General features: G+C 37.0%; 1 pseudogene; it reads left to right on the plus strand.

The window, feature by feature from the left end:
- LOC144364749 (large ribosomal subunit protein eL19 pseudogene) overlaps positions 1 to 16,197 on the plus strand; it is a 31,562-nt pseudogene extending 15,365 nt beyond the window's left edge.
- The last annotated feature ends 3,921 nt before the right edge of the window (positions 16,198 to 20,118 follow it).

The raw sequence follows: 20,118 nt of genomic DNA on the forward strand, positions 1-20,118 counted from the left end.
GTAAATGGAGAATGTGTTGTGTGCTTTTGAGAAGGATGTTTGCTCTGAAGTGGTTAGGTGGAATGGTCTGTAAATGTATACTGTGTGCAGAGATGATCTGTCCAGTGCTGAAAAGGGGAGTTGAAGCCTCCACTGTTCTTACTGTGTTGTAGTCGACTTCCTCTTTTACATTCCAGTAATATCTCTTTTGCACATGTGGGTGCTCGGGTGTCAGATACATGTATTTGTACAATTGCTTTCTCATGTTGCTGAATTGACCCCTTTATCATCGTGTGATCACCTTGTCTCTTTTTATTGTGTTAATCTGTAGTCTATTTTATCTGACAGTAGTCTAGCCATTCCTGCTCTAGGTAGGTTTTCTTTATGTGGAATATCTTTTCCATCCCTTCACCATCACTCTGTGTGTGTCCTGATGTGAAGTGATTTTCTTGTAGACAGCAGGTGACTGAGTCTATTTAAAAAAAGAAAATCCACTCAGTACTTTCCATCTTATAATTGGGGAGTTTAATATCTTTAAATTCAAGGTTTTGATTTAAAGATACAGAATTATTTCTGACTGGTCTTATTTGTTTTTAGATTCTCTTTCTGAGTTCTCTTTCAATATTTTTCTCTATTTTCTTCCCTTACACTCTATTCTGTTTCTGTGGGTTGATGTTTTCTTCTGGGATAAGTTTGGATTCCCTTCTTTGTCATATGTGAACATGCTGTCATTTTTGTTTATTTTTATTGGGCTTCCTCTGGGATTTAGAAAATTTTTACAGTTCCCAAAGAGCATATTAAGGTGAACAGAACAGAACCTCCCTCTGCTCTGATACAAGTACTCTGGATTCCATCTTTTTCCTTGTAACTTCTGCTTTGGTTGCCTTAGTTTTCTTTTCCTGGTTTCCTGCATTTCTTAACCTCTTACTGTGGCCATGCTTAACACTCACCATTTTGTTTTTAACTTTCCTATTAGTTATTTGAATGTTTAAATATTCCTGTTAAGTAAGCCAGGCACACTGCTGTATGCATGTAATCTCTCAGGAACCTGAGGCAGGAGCATTGCAAATTGAAAGCTATCCTCTTCTACTTAGCAAGTCCCTGAACAACTTAGTGAGACCTTGTCTCAAAATCAAATATAAAAGGGGCTGACTTCCCATTAGACCCAACCCATTCAAGAGCCTTAAGTATCACCTGTGGCCTGAACTGGAAGATATGCTGTGTTACCTTCCTGTAGAGAGCTGGCTGTGAGATACACCAAGAAACCAGACAGCACAGAAAAAATTTTGAAATGCAAGGGCAGGCCATTTCTGAGATCTTAAGAGTGCTGCTTCCACACTGGAAGGAGAGAGTGAGTGTGTGTTTTTATTTTTCTATGGGGAACACACAAAGGCTTTTCCATAGAATATGATTCACCAAATAAAGCAATGGGTGGGCTGTCCCAGCCCGACAGGTACAACCCAAACCCAGAGCTACAGAGAAGTCTCTACATCTCCATCATGTTCCCCTTCTCTGAACTCTCAAGACCTCTGGCAAGGGAGGCCAGCAGGACTCTTCAGGGGTAATAGAATAAGTTAGGGATGATGCATACACACATATAGAGATAGGTAATATGTGTTAGTTTTTGTTTGTAGCTGAGGTGGAGTTTAGTTGGCCTTTGAATGAAAGCCCTTCCTGAGTCAAGGAATTCCCCACCCAACATGGGAGTCTCCAAGTAAGGCAGGGTGCACCATCAGTAGATGCGAATGAAAATGTCAAATGTATTTTTCTACATCCTGATGTGGTTTGGGGTTAATGCCTAAGGTGTGACCTGTGCCCCCAAAGTGCTATGTCACCTGGCTGAATGTCCTAATCAGGATTTCTGTGGGGCTCCAAGCTGTGATCCGGGCTAGATGTAAGGATGGCCTTAACCTAAAAATGGCCTAAGCCAAAGTATTTCCAGTTGAAAATAAACCTGTAGGTCCACCACGCACAGCCTCCAGAGCCCTCTCGTTTGAATCAGGCACAGCCTGATAAAGACAAGTTTCTGTTCACAACCCAGTGGAAATTCAGAGTGCAGTCATGGTCATTTGCCTTCACCCTGATGGGAGTCAGAGGTGAAAGGTCAGGACAGAAATTGTCAAGCCAGAGGTCATGACCCAAGAATGTAACACATCACTAAGAAACACAGTAATAGCTGATAGGGACTGAAATGGTGATCAGAGCCCCAATATTTAGTAGAAATTATGGAGCAAGTGAACAGACATTCAGCCAGCTGCACTCATGGACACATGCTGGAGAGCCTGATGAGGTCCTGCACTAATATCCCAACTCTTGTCATTATCTGCCTGGTCCTCTGCATCATCCTCACTGCTCTCAAACTCTACAGCCACATCTTGACCCTGGTGAGAATGGTGACTTCCTCTTAAGACTGTCCCCTCAACCAGCTTTTACATCCAGTCCAGGAGAAGCCTTCATTGTTTCCTGACCTAATCACTGTGAGTGAGTGAGCATCTAGTGGATCCTTAGAATTGAGACTCTAAACCTGACACTTGAGCTGAGCATGCAGAGGGAATGTCTGTAATGAGTCTGGCATGATTAAGTGTTTTCTGGGCTCAGAGTTAACTTAGAACTTTTAGTTTTGAATCAATTATGTGTATTGCAGTGCAATATACATTATCATTTTCTTGATAAAGAACATATGCAGTAAAATTGTATTGAGTGATTTATGTGAATAAAGCATTGAAAAAAGCACTAGTGTGTGATATGACTTATTTCTGCCCTCCACTGCTGATGCAACATCTTTGCCCATCACAACACTAGCCAGCTTCCTTTGGTACCTGCCCACCTCCACAACATTGTCCTAAATTTGCCAATAATCTTGTGGGCTCTACAACATGCTTACTGTACATTATCTCTTCTTAAATATACCTGGGTTAGTTTTAGATACTAAGAGCCATGGTTGCCAGTCACAGTGGCACATCCCTGTAATCCCAGTGGCTTAGGAGGCTGAGATAGAAGGATCACGGGTTCAAACCCAGCCTCATCAGTGGCAAGGCACTAAGATCATCAGGGAGATCCTGTCTCTAAAATATATTCACAATTGTGCAGGGTATGTGGCTAAGTGGTTGAGTGTCCCCGAGTTCAATCCCTGGTACCCACCACAAAACCAATGATTGTTGATGTGTGAAAATATGTAGGGTTCAAGTGACTTAGAGAGTAAAATTATATGTGAAAATTATACTCCCTCTCCCAAAGCCACATACAGGCTCCACTCATTATCCACAGTGATTTGATTCCAGGACCCCACCTCTTTTGTACACAAAACTCTGCACATGTTTAAGGTCCAGGTATATATGATGCAGTGTTTGCATATAACATATGCACATCCTCCAGTGTGCTTTAATCCCATCTTGAGGTTCCTTACAACACAGCATACAATGTGAACATTATATAGCAGTTTACACTGTGCTGTTTAGAGAATAATGACAAGAAAAAAGACTGTACACATTCATTACAGATAAACTTATCTTAAACCATGTTCAATCCAAGGTTGATTAAGTCCAAAGATGCAGAGTCTACAGCCTCAGAGCCCATATGATAGATGCAATAGCACAGAAGTGTGAGCAGAGGTAGAAACAAACAGAGACACCCGTTAGAGAAGATGATCGAAGAACCAGGAAGAGCAGCCTTGAAAATTAGAAGCACTGCAACTCTGAAATCTGCTTGGTGGTGGCACAAAGAGACCTACACACCTAGGGCCACCAAGGGAATTTCTGAGAGACAAATAAGACTAGCAAAATGAAACTAGTAAATTTGATTCTGTGCCTACATTTAAATAATGTAGGGAATTGTGTCTACTAATTTTCAATGAAACAGTCCAAAGTTTCATCTTATCTCAAAGCAATAAGCTTCAGCAATCAGGAACTGAACTAATTGGAAAGGCCTATTTGCCCTACATGTTCCATAACTGAACCATTCATTTCCTATAACTTGTATTTACTGAATTTAAAAAAATGCTAGAACTGTGGCTCAGGGGTTTAGGGTCCTTGTGTTCTACTTCTGGTACCATTGGGGGGAAAAATAAGAGAAAAATATAAAGTGACTTGGGTACCTTGTTCTTTTGTTGAATATAATTTTGGGGTGGGGGTTTTAAAACATGTGGATTGTAGTGGACACAGTTGAACAACCTCTAATTCCACCAACTTAGGAGCTGAGGCAAGAGGATTGCAAGTTCATGGACATCCTGAGCAAGTATGTGATAACCCCACTCAAAATAAAAAATAAACTGTACTAGGGATGTGGCTCAGTGTTAAAGTACCCCTGGGTTTAAACCCCAGTTCCTCAAAATAAGGGGGAGTTTGGGATGTGGTTCAGTGTATAACAGGGGTTTTCTTGATGCTTTCACTAATTTCCTTGTGGCTTTGAATCTTACATATTTTTTTCTTTCCCCCAAGATTTCTCCCTAACTTCCTACTCATGATCTTCTTGTCCTGGTATTGTCCTTCCTGGTTTCTTCTCTCTAATCTAATTTTATCAGAATCACCACTTTAAAAACAACCTGTTCAGCACGAATCTCTAGGGTATATAAAAACTCAAAAAGCTATACACCAAAAAAAATCACGTAATCCAATCAACAAATAGTCCAAGGACCTGAACAGACACTTCTCAGAAAAGTATATAGAATCAACAACAAACATATGAGAAGATGTTCATCATCTCTAGGAATCAGAGAAATGCAAATCAAAACTACTTTAAGATATCATCTCACTCCAGTCAAAATGGCAACTATTATGAAGACAAACAACAATAAGTGTTGGTGAGTTGTGGGGAGAGAGGCACACTTACATATTGCTGGTGGGACTGCACATTGGTGCAGCCAATACAGAAAGCAGTATAGAGATTTTTGAAAATCTTGGAATGGAATTTCCATTTGACAAAGCTATTACTCTCCTCAGACTATACCAAAATGACTTAAAAATAGCATCCTAAAGGGACACAGCCACATCAATGTCTATATCAGCACAATTCACAATAGCTAAACTTTGGAGCCAACCTAGATGCCCTTCAGTGGAAATATGTATTAAAAATGTGGCATACATACACAATGGAATTTTACTCAGCATTAAAAGAGAATAAAATCATAGCATTTACAGGTAAATGGATGGCATTGGAGAAGATAATGCTAAGTAAAATTAGGAATTCCCTCCCAAAACAAATGCCAAATATTTTCTCAGCTTAAGGAGGCTGACTCATAGTGGGGTAGGAAGGGAGACCAATGGAGAAATAGATGAGTTCTAGATATGGCAGAGGAGTCTCAGGTAAAATAATGAGGCAGGGGATTTGCAAAGATGGTGGAATGTGATGGATAGCATTATACAATTACATGTAAGAAGACAAGAATTGGTGTCAACATTCTTTATATACAACCAGAGATATAAATAATTATGCATCAGAAAACCCTTGTTACATTCTGCTGTCATTTATTTGTTTTAAAATCAAGTTAAAAAAAATAACAACCTGTTCCTGATAGGCAGGATGACAGCCTTTGGGACAGAAGACCTTCTGTTTTTATTTTTTCTACCAAAATAGCAAACATTCTCTTTCATTTTCCTCAAAACTATGTCCTCATTGTTATGTTAGCATCAGGGATACGAAAAGAGCATTTGGCAACAAGTGATTTTGTGGTATATGGCAACTGAGCTCAAAACAGAACCATTAGAAGGTCTACACTCAGACAATCTTCCCTAGTGACCTACAGCCAAGAAGTTGTATCATATGCCTGCAAACCCAGCAATGCCGGAACTGAGGCAGGAGAAGCACAAGTGGGAGGCCAGCCTCAGCAAGTTAGCAAGATCTGTCTCAAAATAAAAATAAATGGAGGTAGAGATGTAGCTCAGTGGTAGAGCACCACTGGGTTCAGTCCCCAGTACCAAAAAAGAAACACAAAATGGTGGCACATAGTTTGCGATGCAAAAAGAATATCACATTTCTTTCTCTTAAAATGACCAGAGGTCTGGACTTAGGGTCTCTACATGTAGTTTCCCTTCATTCTAATAGTTTTAATTTCTGCTTTGGTTCAGATCATATGAAACTTCATTCTTTCTGGTTTTTATTTTTTGTTTTTCTGTTGTATTTTTTTTTTTTTGTTTTGGTTCTGGGGATTGAATCCAGGTGCACTACACCCCAGAGCTACATCTCCTTTTCATTTATATATTTTCAGTTTGAGACAGGGTCTCACTAAGTGGCTTAGGGTCTCATTAAATTGCTGAAGCAATATAATCCTTGCTTAAGCAATTTGATCCTCCTGCCTCAGCCCCAAGTCATTGGAATTACAGACACATGCCACCACACTTTGCTAAATTTCTTTATTTCCCCTTTACAAATATGTGTGGGTGTGTTTTAGTGGGTGTTGAAGCCTAGGGATGCTCTGTTACAGCTACATCCCAGGCTTTTTCATTTTGTATTTTCAGACAGTGTCTTGTTAAATTGCCAAGGCGTTGCTTGAACTCATAATCCGCCTGCCTCAGCCTCCCAGGGAGCTTGAATCACAGATGCTGTTCACCAAACCTGGAATGACACAACATTTTTCAAAGGCTGGACTCTATTCTGATTAATTTTTTTCTTGGTACTCCACTCCAAATGAAACGCTGTCACGTGTACAAAATACACATGACAATCGAGCCTCATCTCAGAGTTAGCATTTTTCATCTTTTAACTTGCAAATGTTCTCAAATACTATATGTGGCTTTTAGCATTGCTTACATTTAAATGGAGCCTGTTGGTACCTGTCTATAATTTAGCTATTCAAGAGGCTGCAGCAGAATGATCATGAGTTTGAGACTAGTATGGACAACAAAGTGAGATCCTGTCTCAGCATAAGACAGGGCTGGGAACCAGATGTGGGGGATCATGATTGTAATCCTAGTGGTTTAGGAGGCTGAGGTAGAAGTATCTCAAGTTCAAAGCCAGCCTCAGCAACTTAACAAGGCCATAAGCAGCTTAGTGAGACCTTGCCTCAATAAAAACTGAAAAGAGCTGGAGATATGGCTCAGTGGTTAAGTACTCTTAGTTCAAACCAAAAAAGAAAAAAAGATGAAGAATGGAGAGGAGAAAGAGGGATAGAAGTAGCATAAGGCGGAGGAGGAGAAGAGAAAGAAAACAAAAACTACTAAGGGCAGATGGACAACCCTGACATAAGGCAGAGTCCACGTAAAAGCTGCCCATTCCCTCTACTGGGCACAATGGCATCTGGCTCTAAAACCCAGCAGTAGAAAGTTAATTGATAGGAAAGGGGACACACTGGGACAAGCCTGCCCCCTAGTGGCTCATTTGACACTGATTTTTAGGTGGCTCTTGCTTCTGGTTACACTTTTCTCTTATCAGCGCTGACTGTGGAGAGAACAGGCATGAAAATTAATTCAACACCAACCTCCCCCATCCCCAAAAGTGATTTTCTGTTTGTTTGTTTTTGTTATTGGATGGTGTAGGGGCTGGTGGTGCACCTGGGTAGAGGCATCTTGGAGGGCCCTGGGAAGATAAAACTAGAAAACTGCACCCTGGTTTTTGGTGAATCTAGCTTTCCTGCTGAGTGTTGTTTCTTTTTAACATCCTTTTAACTACTGGAAAATAAAGGCACCAAACACTTTCTATATGGAAACTCATGATGCCTGAATTGAAGCAAACTAATAAGAAGAAAGGAATTATCAGAGGCTGGAGTGGAGCAGCCACAGTTAAATCGTAAATAAGGTTTTTGGAAGGAAATATGGAGAAGTTTCTTAACCTCAAACACCCTCTGAAGTCTATTTTAAAATGCATTAATTACTTTTGAATTTATCCACCATTCCCTTTAATAAAGATTATAGTGTTCCTGATTAAAATGGAACTGGCTATGTCATTAACAATATCATGAACAAATTCCTGATGAAGATAAATGGTGGGTGTAATGGGTAGCAATGGTGTTTGGAAGAGAAAAGCAAATAGAGACAGAGGTATGGAAAGGAGAGAAAATTATGAAGGGAGAAGAAAGAGAAGAGAATAAAGTAGACCAAATGAGACAGGAGATGATACAGGGAGAAGTGGATTCAGTGAAAGAGAAAATAATATGGAGATAGAGATAAGGAAGATAGACAACAGGTGATAAGGAAAGAGAGACACCATTCACTGATAGAAAAAGGAGAAACACTTCTCATATGCAAAAGGGTCTGGTGGAAATGAGGCCAATTCATCTTTAAATTACCTGGATATGATAAACAGAATCTGGATCCACAGTTGTTTTTCAGATTTGATTTTTAAAAATTTACCCATAAGGCTTAAACATACCTGTTCCCAAATCAATAGCACTAATAGTACTGAAGACCCCCAAACAAACATTCCTTCAAAACCACTAGAGGAATGATGCACCATGTACAACTCATAAAACCCCTTATGTCTCAAAACTGAAGGATACCAACAAAAGGGGTAAGGATTCTGAAAGTCGATCACCAGGTAGAGGACAACTCTCAAGAGTTCAAAGAAGCAAAGTTTGCCACTCTATCTGCTCCAGGTTATTCTCAACAAGTTTCACAATGGATCTGTATTTAAAGCATCCTCAACCATCCAAGTATTATATGTCAAACCTGACACAGAGAATGTTTTTTAAGAATTACTATTCACTGGTTAAATTATAAGTAGGGTTGTTTTTCAATCTGAATCCTTCTCCTAAATCTTTTAAATATATTATCTGTCATTCTGCGTCCAGATAATTATGGCACTTGCAAAGACAAACAAAAATGGTAGTTCACTTTTGAATTATTATTATTATTATTATTATTATTATTATTATTATTATTATTATTATTATTATTATTATTATTTCTACTAGGGATTGGACCCAGAGATGATGTACCACTGAGCTATCCTCAGACATTTTGGTTTTCTCTTTTGAGACATGGTCTCACTACGTTTATCAGAGCCTCACTGAGTTGCTGAGTCTGGCCTTGAACTTAGGCTCCTCCCCACTCATTTGGGATTGCAGGTGAGCAGCACAATTTTCATCTCTCCTTTAAATTAAAAGTATTATTTTATTAATCTCCGTTGTCTTGTGTTGTGTTTAAAGTAATTTTGTACCATGCAAATCCATTTTGAGTATGAAAACTGCATTTCTAAAATAATACTTTTCTGCAAGACCAAAATGTTTGGTTTATAATAAAAGTATAAAGTGCCTCTCCAAAAGAAAAACCATCACTGTATCTATTGTGTAAGTCCAACATCTTAGGTGGTTCAACAAGTCTTAAAAAACACTTCTGGAAAAAGAAGTTTTTCATAATGGAAAACAATTTTCCATAATGGAGAAGAAATTACTTGTGTTTTTACTATTTTATTTTATTATTGTCTCTAGTATTTTTCTTCTCAAAAGGAAATTCACATTCTCTATATGTTGCTTTTAAATCAGCCTTGAAATAAATTCTGTTCAGCCTGAAATTAAATATTCCTAAAATCATGGTCAGGTGTTGTCTTCAAAGTATCTGGTTCCAGAATGAATGATCTTTTAATCTGCAGTAGTAACATCAACCATATTGTTAATTTTGTAGTATAGGTAACCTACTTTTCACAGCAGAACATAGGTCTGCTATGAAAACCTTTGATTAGTTCTGGAGACCTGTGTTTTTTTTTTTTTGTTTGTTTGTTTTTGGGGGGGCAGGGCAGTGGGGAGGGAGGATTGTGATAGCTAAGGGGGCTCTACTGACATCTAGTGGGTTGAGGCCAAGGATGCAATGAAACAGCCTACATGCACAGGAGAGCCCCCATCCTCAACAAGGAATTATCAGCCCCAAATGTTTACCAGTGCCAAAAGGTTCTAGATCCAACTACCTCTTTGTAAGCTTTAGGACAGAAAAAAATTAAATTATGCCACAGGTTACACCCAACAAAATGTGGACTGTGGGCCATTCTATTGGACAAACAACACAATTTCTTCAACAAATTAAGTGGCAAGAAAACAGGTGAAACAACAAATCTCTAAAACAAATTTCTTATAAGATATATCAAGTACAATAATTAATTATTTAATTAATAATTATTTCATATATTTAAATTTATATTTCTTAATTTATATATAATTATATATATATAATTATATATATATATATATTTAGTTGTACATGGACCAATAACTTAATTATTTTTTTAATGTAATGCTGAGGATCGAACCCAGTGCCTCACATGTGCAAAGTAAGCACTCTACAGGATAGCACCTCCCCCTGCCCCTAAATGTGTTACTTTTATTTAGCTTTTTTTTTTTTTACTTTTATTTGGCTCCTAAAATCAACAGATTATTTATTTCTATTTTTTTAAAAGTTGAGAGTCATTTCACTATAAATGAGCTAGAAATTTACAACATAACTTCAAAGGAGGCATGAGTTAGCAATTCTTCTACACTTTCTTGGTAAATAAGGAGTTTTAATCTTCTAGTGTAAAATTCACAATCTAATGTTGTGTTTATGTGAATGCTAAAATATTTGTGGGTTGTGACAGGAGTGATTTAGGTTGGTGATATATAAATATTGTTTTCTAGTGTGAAGGAAGTTCTCATGGTGGTATGTGAATTGCCCTCATGTTGTGATTAATGTGTGGAGGGAATATAAGGCCATAATTAGTATATTAAGTCCTCTTAGAATAATGGTAAACTAAGTCAGGAAAATGATGCTATAACTACAAATAATTCTCCAGCTGAGCTGACACTTGGTGGTGAAGATAGGTTAGTTAGACTTACCAGTACTCATCATGTTACTATTAAAGGAGTTAATATCTGTATTCCACAAACTAATAGTAGTTCCACTATGGATTCATAGTCTGTTTGTGAGGCAAAATAGCATTGATGATGTGAAGCTGTGGGATGATTACAACTGTGACTCTAGTTAATCTTTGTGGTTTTGAATAAGTGTGGCCACAATTACTAGTGCTATATGATGTGGATAAATTTGGGATTAGCAATTTTTAAGGCAGTTTCAAGTAAATAGAGTTTGTTATTTGTAGCAATTGGTGATTCTCCATAGGAATTATAGTAGAAATGGATAGGGTATACATTGTATTAGTGGATTTGAAAATATAGTAGTGCTTATTATACTATAGCTTCCTAGTCTTGGTAACACAGCTGCAAGTTCTGTAGATCCAGCAACTGTGGCTTCTATGTGTGCTTTTGGAACTAGACAGGGGCTGTAACGGGATATTTTTTCTGTGAATCCTATTATGTTTGCCATTCATGGAAGGCCATTACAAAAGAAGCTTGGTAATTCGGTAGCAAGTTATTAAGAAAAATTGAATGAACCTGTAGAGTTTTGAACATGGAATAATGCTATCAGTACAGGTGAAGAGCCAATCATCATATAGAACTGGAAATAAAGTCTTGCACTTAATTATTCAGCTTGGTTTCCTCACTAGGTGATAATAATTATAATTGGAATTAGAGTTGCCTCAAAAAGAATATAGACTTGAACTTGTTTTCTGACAATAAATGCCATGACTAAGTATATTTGTAGAAAATCAATATGCAGATATGTAGGTTTTTCTATATCTGATGTTTTGGAAAGATGGTACTTATTGTAATTGCTTGGAGAAAGAGTTAGGTTGTTAATTTTAAAAGCAGTGCTCATAGTGAGTTGGAAAAAAATTAATGAAAAATTTAGGCTATTTTTGCCAAATTGGTTTAAGAGAAATAAGTTGATGAAACTAATTGGTAGGCTATGTAGTGATTCAGTTTATAGAATTTTTAGAGTATCATCTTACTAATGCAAATATAATTATGGATATGATAATTTTCAGCATTGGAGGAAGCTTAAGTTTTACATGTGGTCTAAGCTGTATGTGTTATACACTGTTCAGTAATGCTAGGCCCACAGTGGCTTCTCAGAATGCAAGTGTTGATGAAATGATTGGTACAAAGGTGGCTAAATATAAAGGATAATTAAAATTATTTGAGTCCCACTAGGTATAGTGGCTCATTCTTATAATCCTAGCAACTAGGGAAGCTGAGACTGGAGGAGAAGAAATGTAAGCCCAGTCTCAGCAATTTATCAAGTACTAAGCAATTTAGTAAGCCTCTGTCTCAAAATAAAAAAAAAATTATAAGGTCTTGGGGTCTTGTGGTAGAGCACCCCTGGGTCTCATTCCCAGTACTCAAAATAAATAAATGTATAAATAAAATTATGAGAGTTTCTAGAATAAACAATGATAATATTATGCCTTTTAACATAGTTTGAACTTTTAGGAAGTTGCATATAATCCAATGAATTTTATTCAAGTAGTGCTAATAACACTATGATGAGAAAAATAGGGATAATAAGTAGATTAACTGTATCCTGCTGTTAGGAATAGAAGTTGAACATTGGATTATAAGATGTTAGGCCATTAAGGGGATCAGCATTTTAACAAGTCCTTTTTGGAGTCAGGGCATATAGTTATGTATTGGATTGTAGATTATATCAGCCCTTAAATCCAGGGTGCTCTTACAAGCAGGCCTTATGTCTCTTGGTCTGTTGTACTGGGAGAAATATTGGGTTTATATAAACCAACATGGATTGCTCAGATCTAATCTCAGATTATGTAGGACTTGACTCATTGAACAAATGGATCATTAATGATGGTTACACCATCCAACATCCAGGTCGTAAATTCTATTGCCAATATGGACTCTAGAGTAAGATTGCACTATTGACCCTAGAAGAAGTTATTTTTTCAATCAAATGTTTGGGTCAATTATTGATTTTGCTACTTCAACTGGTATGATCTAAGTTTTAATCATCAGAGCTTGTATTCTGCTCTAAGGTCACCCTAACTGAAAATTTTCAATAGGTTAAGCATTATTCCTTATAATTAGGTTAAGATTTATTAAGTTGATTTAAATTAAATACCATGAGGCTCTTCTCATCTTATTTTAATATCCCTATCTTTTCATGTAGAGGTCAATTTCACAATTAAGGTGAATTAAGAGGTCAATTAAGACAATTAACCTGGTATGGTCATTCATACAAGTCCATATTTAAAGAATAAATGACTGTGCGACCTTTGCACAATCAGGATACTGTAGTTGTTAATAATATGTCACTGAGAAGGCATGACTGATGCAAAGTATGCTATAGGTGATGATTTTGGTAAACAGGAGAGATTTGTGTTTGCCAGATCCTTTTACTCTTTAGAATCTTTTCTTAGGTATATGCCTGTGTTAGGTTAGTGATTATTTGAATAAACAGTCAATAGATTAATGTGTTTTTATTTAGACACTAGCCATTCTTGTGTAGTTTTATGACAGGACAATTTATTTCTTGTTATTTATATTAACATGCTTTCTTCTATTTATACATAGATTAATCTAGAAAAATGTTAGACATTTATGGAATTAATGGGAAAGTATTAGAATTTGTTGTACTTGAATGCTTTCTTAATTAGTGGACTGTTCTTAAGCCAACTATAAAGATTTAATAACTTACTCTATAAAGGACTGTTTTCAATTTTTAAAAAGCTGTCCCTCTTTGGATTAACATTTAAATTGACATCATTAAAAAAATTTTTGTTGGGCCTTGTGGCACTGGCCTGTGATCCCAGAAACTTGGGAGACTAAACTATAGGAATGCCCAAACTGGGCAACATAGGAATACCCTGTCTCAAAAAAAAAAAATTAAAATTCCTTTAGGTCAATTTAAAGTGGAACTTCAATTCTATTCTGGATATCTAGATATCAACATACAGGACAAGTTTGTCACCTCTATTAAGGGATCTCACTGCATTGCTTCAAAGATGTGTTTGTTCTGACAATTGTCTACAAATACCTTGTTCAGTGTTCATTGTTCATGCCTTTAAATTCGTTCTGGTTTATTTATTATGCAACGTGCATAAGAGATTAGCTTTGATTTTTTTTTAACTTTAAACTATTCTTTCATCTTTTCCTCGATAATATTTTTTTTCTATGGTTTCTCAAGAAATTTGTATGTCCTATGATTTAAGTTGTCAGTAAAGGTCTTCCTCAAAGATTCTTCTAATACTACATGATGATAGAAATTACCATCAAATTGTATTTGAAATTTGCTGATATTTGCTAATACTGTACAAGTTGTGTTCAATATATGACTAGTGTTAAACCAACTTTAAGATTTTTTTTAATTGCCTAATGTTGGTTTGAGGCAGAGAAATTTAAAATCAAGTCTAATCTATTAGTGTAAAATAGAATGTGCAGACTTGGGTTCCAACTGATTGTCCCTCTAGACATAGCTTCATCCCAACATGCACAGGAACTTATGACAGAAAACAACTTTGCCATTAAAAGAAGAATTAACATCTTTCTTTTAGAGAGAACCCCAGGCTGCTAGGAAATCTTGAGCTGAGAATCCTAATGAGGCTAAAATATTGAAGAGCAGAGTACCTCAGGTAAGCCATGAACATTCTCTGATGTTGAAGTCTCACTTGTGGACTGAAGGAACTAGACTAGAAGGTACTGTCTCCTCATGGCTGGCTCATCTGCCAAAATAGGGGCTTTTCTAAATAATTCACAACTATGAAAATGAAATTATGAAATGCTTATTATCGTAAGTGTAAAAATTCAGAAATAAAATACAGTATTATACTATTTAGAGATACTATTTTTTTCTATTAGTAGGTATTTAATTGAGATAGTTATATTTGTCTATTATCTATTTCTGATGTTTAATCATCAAATACAATTTGTATAGCAGGAATTGAAGACTGACAGCTGGATATGCACAGATGGGTTATCTTGGTTTTGAAGCATTAAGATTAGAAATCCACTTTTTAAGCAGATCTTTCAGGGCTCTCCTATACTCACTAAACTTTGAGAACCATTGGGTTTGACATCTGATCTCAAAGACTTGATTTGTTAAGGGCCACAGTTATCTTGTCCAATATTTCTAACTAAAGTAATATTTTTTAGGTGGTGGACATCTGTAAATCCCAGCTACTCAGGAGGCTGTGGACGGAGAATCAAATTAAGGGCAGCCTGGGCAACATAGCTAGAGCCCAATATTAAAAAAAAAAAAAAGTCAGGCATTGTGGAACAAGTAGTCTCAGCTTCTTGGGAGCCTGAGGAAGATTGTTTGACTCCACAAGTTCAAGACTAGCCTGGGCAATATGAAGAGACCCTGACTCAACCAAAACAATCCCCAAAACATTTTTTAGTATAAAACAAACAAACAAACAAACAAAAACAAGTGGCAGGCCAGAGTTGGCCTGTGTGATTTGTATCACATTTATTTAAATACATATAGTACACATATATATATGAAGAGAGAGAGAGAGTCATGCATTGAATTCAGGATGTTTTGCTCAAATGTGAAAGATGAAAAATTAGCATAATTCACTGAACTCTTCAGAAATAAGCTAACAGGCTTAAGTAAATATGATCTGTGTACTATGTAACCATTTGTGCACTGTTAACAAATGAAGACAATTGTGTGAATATATGTGTACAATATATATATATATATATATATATATATATATATATATATATATATATATACACATATATATAAACATGTTACAAGTATTTAATGTTTAAATCATAGATATATTATGAAAAACTTCAAACTATATTTGGCTCTTTTCTTTCATGGCTACAGGTGCAGCCAGGAGGTTGCTCAGGCTTCAGAAGAGATTCCTCCAGTGACTTCTGCTGTGGCAAAAAGAAGGTTTCATTGGATTCAAATGAGACCAAAAAAATCTCCAATGCCAACTCTGAACAGCAGATCTGGAAGCTGATAAAAGATGGCTGATCATCCACAAAATCAGTGACTGTCCATTCTGGGGCCCCATGCCAGAAAAGTACCTTGACTCCCCAGAGGCACAGGCATGTGTGAATAGGTAAGCAGAAGAGTACAGCTAATGCTCCAATGCAGGAAATGGTCACATGGGTGCAGAGGATGTGGATTCTGTGTAGGCTGCTCAGAGATACCATGAATTTAAAATTGGCTACCACATGTACCACAGCCTCTATCTGAAGGTAAAGGGCAATGTATTCAATAACAAGTGGATCCTCCTGGAACATATTCGCAAACTGAAGTCAGATAAGGCTAACAAGAAGCTTCTGGCTGACCAGGCTGAGACCAAGGAGGAACACAAGCTCTATGAGGAGCATTCCAGTTCAAGGAAGAGGACATCAAGACTCTGTCTAAGGAGGAAGAGACCAAGAAATTAGGCTCCCATCTTGTGTCTGTACATAGTGGCGTTCATGATTACATAGATACTCCTTGAAACAAAAACAAGCTTTATCTGTGAAAAAACTGTATTGTACCACAATTTTAGAAATTAACAGTTTTATAAATCATCCTTTTTACAATAAAAGAAATACAGTTAGTCTGCTCTTTGAATTGTGAGGCTTGAAGAAGCCATGTTACTTGTTTTAAAACCAGTAATATTTTATCACTTCAAATGTTTCTGCTCTGTTGCACATACTTTAATTTTTTTTAATCTTAAAAATTGTTCTAAACTTCTTTCACCATTATATACAATGTTCTTATGGTCAGCATTGAATTTTATTGGAAATGTATAATTTTCTTGTTGAAGCCCATGTCCTGAAAGACTTTGGACATATTTAAAAACCTAAATACTGAAATGTAATGAAACAATATCATTCAGAAAGAACTTTAAGTGCATCCCTATAATTGTCAATGGTAAAAACTGGCAAAACAAAAAATCTTAGTACAAGTTATGTAAATGTAGTTGGCAACCTTTGGCTGATACAGAAAATATTAGAAAATGAAGCTGTCAATTGTCATTTAGAAAATAATTTTTAAACAGGACAACTGTTTAAAAAAAATCTCAAGCTCTTTTTAACACTCATATAGTTTATGTGGTAATAATTCTATTTTAACCATTGTAGTTAGAAATACTATTGCTATACTTAGGCACTTAGCTCCAGTCTAGAAAATGAAGTCATTTCTGGATAATTCTATCAGTTTGACAACTGAATTTTGTTGAAGATGAAATAAAAGAGGCTGCTTTTTCATTATGGGAATGAAAAATAAATGAAACTTTAAATCATCACACTGTGTTTGTAGGTTCCAAAAAACGAAATGTAGTGGTGTGCATAATGAGCTCAGGAGGCTTAGAGAACAACATGGCCTGTTTGGGCTGCAATATTTTCTGCACTCAGTTCAAGAATTTGAAGCTGAGCAAGAGCTAGACATCTACTGAATTGATTTTTTAAAGAGCACCTTGCTTCAAGGACAAGAACTTAATTTTTCCTGATAAAAGGGAAAAGTGCCTTTCTTTCTTACTTACTTTTTTTTTGTACTGGGAACTGAACCCAGGGGTGCTTTACCACAGAGCTCCATCCCAAGACCTTTTTTAAATTGCCCATGCTGTCCTTGAACTTGAGATTTTCCTTCTTCACTGGGGTTACAAATGGGTATCACTGTACCTCCTGTGTGTCAATTTTTTTTACAAACCAAACTTGAATGGCATTTAATTAAATGGTCAAGTTTGAGGTAATAGATGCATAACCTTGTAGATCAACTAGTAATTCATTTGAGTTTGTTGAGTGAGATGAAAAGTGCTTAGAACAGTACCTGACCTAATAAATTCTCAGTACACTTAACAATCACCTTGTTAAGATCAACATTTCTTATCATGTTCTATATATCGTGGGATAGTGGAACTGTGCACCTTGACACCTGTCTGACAGTTTTGCCACTGTCCATGTTCACAGCCCCAAATCCTCTTGTGCCACCTGGTTCTCCTACATCTTTGGGCAGTGTTTTGCAGACAGGTGCACACCAGCATCACTTGCAGGTTCATCACCTCATCTTACCTCCTTCTTCACCTGGGACTTCTGGCCTCTCTTACCTGGTTCCAAGCCAGTGCTCCTGTGATTTGCTGTCCTGGGCCTTCTCCACATTGATAGAATATTTTTAACACATCCACAATACCAGTACCTTGATGTGATGCTTCCTCTTTATCAGTGTTGTCCAATGGACCTTTCTGCCATGACAGAAATGTACGGTATCTGCACTTCACTGTCAGATATGATAGCCACCAGCCCATGTGGTTATTGCACTCTTAAATTAAGTGGTGAGACTGGGATACTGAAATTTGATTTTTTAAAATTTTAATTTATTTAAACAGTCATATAAGGGCTTTGGTTCCTGTATTGGATGATTAATATGTAGGTTAGACATTTTAATTGGTGTTCATTATAATTTTTTTCCTGATCTTTTTCCTTATCTCTATTCCTTTCTTTGTTCCTTTTTTCCTTCCCTTCCTTCTTCCTCCCTCTCTCCCTCCCTCTTTCCCTTTTAATTTTTCCCTTTCTCTGGGTCCATCATTGCTTCCAACCTTCTTCCCTTCCTTCCTTTCTTCCTTCCATCCATCCTTCCTTCCTTCCTTCCTTCCTTCCTTCCTTCCTTCCTTCCTTCCTTCCTTCCTTCCTTCCTTCTCTCTAGCACTGGAGCTCAAACCCAGGGCCTCAGCATGCAAGGAGAGTTCTCTACCACTGAAACACATCCCAGCCTTCAGGAGAGTTTTCAATTAAAGTCTCCTGAAAGAAAGCTGGGTGCACAAATATGATGATTACAGTTTTAGAAATGGAAGTTTCATGCCTTTAATCCCAGTGGCTAAGGAGTCTGAGACAGGAGTATCATAAACTCAAAGCCAGTCCCAAAAAATTAGTGAGATCCTGTCTCAAAAAATAAGGGCTCTGAATGTGGCTCACTGGTAAAGCTCCCCAGGGTTCACTCCCTGATATCAAGGGAAGGAAAAGAATTTTAGAAAAGGAAAAAAAAACATTTTTGAAATAATACAAGTTGCAAAATTTTAGCTTCCATTTAAAATTTACATCTATTCTCAGAGTTTATTTATAGGCAAATTCTGCTATTTGTTCCAAAAAAACCATGGTACTTGGTTTAAAATTTGAAATGGTGGTCTTTACTTTCTTTCTTTCTTTCTCTCTTTCTCTCTTTCTTTCTTTCTTTCTTTCTTTTTTTGTGGTTTTTTCTTTGCATTGCGGTTTAACACTGGTTTCCAGATTATGGCCTATTTCAAAATTTTGTCTAAGTCTAGCTTCACTGAACTCAATTGCATATTCACAATAGTTCACTAAAATCCTATGGTTCTTCAGCATTTCTTGAACAAATCCTTAGTGTTTTGACACCATGGATAATAGGTATATCTGCGTTCTTCTCAAATTATTATAAAACATTCAGTTTGTCATTTTCTGGTAAAAGCCTAGCTCTTCTGCCTTATAAGATTCTGTACTCTCAGTTGCAGGGCTTCTGAGGGTCAGGTGCTACATGGGCTGTTAGAATGTGCTAAACCTTAGTGAAGGATTCTGGAGGAAGACCCCTGGTCTACCATGGCTGCTTTCATTGAAGCTCTGAATACCTTAACTCCTCCTCACACCCAGCCCCAAGATAATAATTCAAAGAGAAGAAAAGAAAATAGAGGAGCACAGACATAGACACCCTGGTAATGCATAAATTTTCACTTCCAATAATTCTGAAGTTTGAGCAGCAATTTGGGGGCCTTTTAAACTTTTTCACTCCATAGGTCTTCTAGGTCAAAAGGTCAGAGGATGTCACTATGACCCTGCAACTTCTTTTGATCATGCTCTTAGAATCTGAACATACTTTTAAAATTTTTATCTCTCTGCCAGTCTTAGGGAAAGACAGACAACCACCACTACCACCTCTCCTCTGCCACCAAATAATTCTTTATATATCAGGCTGTTTCTTATTGCCAGCCCTGAAGTGGGCTAGATTTTTGATCCTCTCTCCAGTTTCCGGTTCTACATTAATGTTGCTAGTTTATTTTATGATGAAACTATGTTAATTCCAGAGAGGTACTTTACCTTCTTCAGGTTGGTACAGACATTTTGAAACCTGAGCACTGTCATCAGGGCATCCCCAAGTCCCAGACATAATATCTTTGAAATTCCAAGTCCTGCATGTATGGGGGAAGGGTGAGAGAAAACTTTTACAAGGACTGATATGGAGGTCTTGTTTGCAGTTGAGAGTTTCCTTCAGGTGTGGAGTCGGGGTCTCCTTGACTGCAGAAATGTAGGTCTGTACTAGTATGATTGGGGGCTTGAAGGTTCTCAACATTCCTACCTGTGGTCTCTTCCTCAGCTGTTCTGAGCTGGAGGATTGAGAGGCTATAATGGAGAGAACTCAGTCTTGG

The sequence above is a fragment of the Ictidomys tridecemlineatus genome, chromosome 11 (assembly GCF_052094955.1).
Source record: "Ictidomys tridecemlineatus isolate mIctTri1 chromosome 11, mIctTri1.hap1, whole genome shotgun sequence".
NCBI classification, from domain to species: domain Eukaryota; kingdom Metazoa; phylum Chordata; class Mammalia; order Rodentia; family Sciuridae; genus Ictidomys; species Ictidomys tridecemlineatus.